Source organism: Pseudophryne corroboree, chromosome 5, assembly GCF_028390025.1.
Source record: "Pseudophryne corroboree isolate aPseCor3 chromosome 5, aPseCor3.hap2, whole genome shotgun sequence".
Classification (NCBI taxonomy): Eukaryota; Metazoa; Chordata; class Amphibia; order Anura; family Myobatrachidae; genus Pseudophryne; species Pseudophryne corroboree.
The window spans coordinates 5173228-5175871 of NC_086448.1; positions in this window are offsets into that span (position 1 = coordinate 5173228).

The window sequence follows — 2644 nt, forward strand, 5'->3', positions numbered from 1 at the left end:
CCCGGAATCTGCATCGATCAGACCGAGAACGTTCGCCAACTCGTTCCTGCATGCGGAGATCCACTTTCACACAGAGCGAGATCAACTGTTCCAAAGAATCTGGCAAATCTCTTGTAATCAATTCGTCTTTAAGACGGTCGGACAGCCCGTTCCAGAAAGCGGCCCGTAAGGCATCATTATCCCAGCGCAATTCGGAGGCTATGGTCTGAAAATTAATCACATACTGACCCACTGAACGGGAGCCTTGTCGAACTCGGAGAAGATCTGAAGAGGCAGCGGTTGTTCTGCCAGGCTCATCAAAGATCCTGCGGAAAGATGAGATGAAATTGGTGTAGCTGGAAACCAAAGGATCAGATCGCTCCCATAACGGAGACACCCATTCCAGCGCTGAGCCCTCAAGCAAGGAAATAATGTATGCTACTTTGGATCGATCTGTGGGAAAGTTGTGCGCGAGGAGTTCAAACTGTACCTCGCACTGGTTAAGAAAACCACGGCAATTCTTCGGGTTGCCGTTGTAGCGAGAGGGAGTGGGAAGCTGAAGGCGTGACCTGGTTCCAGACACTGCGTGAGCATTAACGGGGGCGACTACCGGAGTGGGTACCGGAGCTGGAACCGGAACTACTGAAGCCAGGGAAACCTGAATTTGATCCAGCCTGCCGGATAGTTCTTGGAGATACCGCATCACCTGGTTTTGCGCCGCTTCCTGACTCTGAACACGGGAAACCAGATCTTGGATGGCACTCGCTTCTGGGTTCCGATTCCCCGGGTCCATGTGGCCTGTGTATACTATCACTGACCTGGTCGGAGGGTATTGTGGACTCGGGGCTTCTTCCGGTGACCGGGAAGAGGAACCGCTACTGGGTCGCAGTAGAGATGGCCGGATGTAGGTCTTCCTCATACAGGATGAAGACGGTAAGCAGGAAGCACGGAGGAATGCTTGAAGGTCTCCTGGAAAACAAGACTTGTAAAAGTGCTGAGTGCTAAGGTACAGAGGTGCTGGTGATATTGAGGTGCTGAAGGCACAGAGACGCTGAGGTGCTGAGGCACTGAGGTGCTGGAGGCACAGAGGTGCGTAGAGGCGCTCGGGCGCTGAGGCACAGAGGTGCGTGTTGGCGCTCGGGCGCTTAGAGGCACGGAGGTGCGTGTTGGCGCTCGGGCGCTTGGAGGCACGGAGGTGCTGGGAGGCACAGAGGTGCGTAGAGGCGCTCGGGCGCTTGGAGGCACGGAGGTGCGTGATGGCGCGTGGGCGCTTGGAGGCACGGAGGTGCGTGATGGCGCTCGGGCGCTTGGTGCACGGAGGTGCGTGATGGCGCTCGGGCGCTTGGAGGCACGGAGGTGCGTGATGGCGCTCGGGCGCTTGGAGGCACGGAGGTGCGTGATGGCGCTCGGGCGCTTGGAGGCACGGAGGTGCGTGATGGCGCTCGGGCGCTTGGAGGCACGGAGGTGCTGGGAGGCACGGAGGTGCTCGGGAACGCCGAGATGCTGGAAACACAGATATGCTTGGAAGCACAGCGGTAACAGGGACAAGGGAGCTCTGGAGATCACGGTTTCTGACAGGCAGAATTGATGATACACAGGCGCCGGATCTCTGCTCGGCGTCTGGCTTTAAAACCTCCCGCCTTTGCCTGATTGGCGGAGCGGGCAGATGACGTCAGCCCCGCTCCGCCTACCTAGTCCCAGTCAACATGGCGGCGCCCTCGCTCCGGGAAGCCGCCGGAGAGACCCGCCGACCCGACGCCGGACACCCGAGACCGGCGGAGGAGAGAGGCGCCAGGCCACCCAGGACACCCGCAGAGGCAAGCGCGGCCGCCGCTGCCCGCGAGGTGTGACACCTTAAATACACAAATGTTCAGGCCGCTGCGACCGTTAAGTGTGTGTTTGTGTGAAACCCCTATCAAATGCATACACGTTGCGTAAGCACGCCGACACACTGTAAGCACAAAGTAGCTACACGTGCGGCGGAATACACTTTATAACCCCTAACAGGAAAGGAAATGTGACACCAATTGTATATGTAATGTTGAGGTCCAACCCAGCAACAAATATTTACTCAAAAGGGGGTACAACAGAAATACAATCACATAAGAGAAAAGGCTACAATCAATGATACATACGTTTGATCACCTGCGCAACCCGGTTCCGGTCCTCAGTCAATCTGGATTGATAACCTTCAGAGAATAGACTGAGACCAGCCAAGGGGCTTGGTTTTATACAATGGTCCAAAACTTGAAACAAAGGAAACTGTAATCTCTTCTTTCATAGGTTAAAGGGCTGGTTATTTACAGTACGAGGGGTCATAGGTCGGTTTGAATAGGTGGGCGATGCCTGGTCCAGGTGCACTTGCAGATGTTCTCCACTGGGTTCCCGCCGAATATCAAGAGTACAGTAAATACAGTGTAATATTAATATTGTACTCTGCGCATATTTATGCGCAGGAGCGTGCTACTTTCTGCAAACTGCCATCGGAATATTGCCCTTGAAATACTGTACAGCTAGATACCAAACACCACCTCCTAACCTAATTCTGTCCCCTCATATCCTGTAAAGTCGAATCCCTCTGTTGTTATACCTCTGAAGCAAATGTAACTCGCTGGTGTGGTGCGTGTAGCCAATGTGTAAATTATGTGCTATGTGGATCATATCA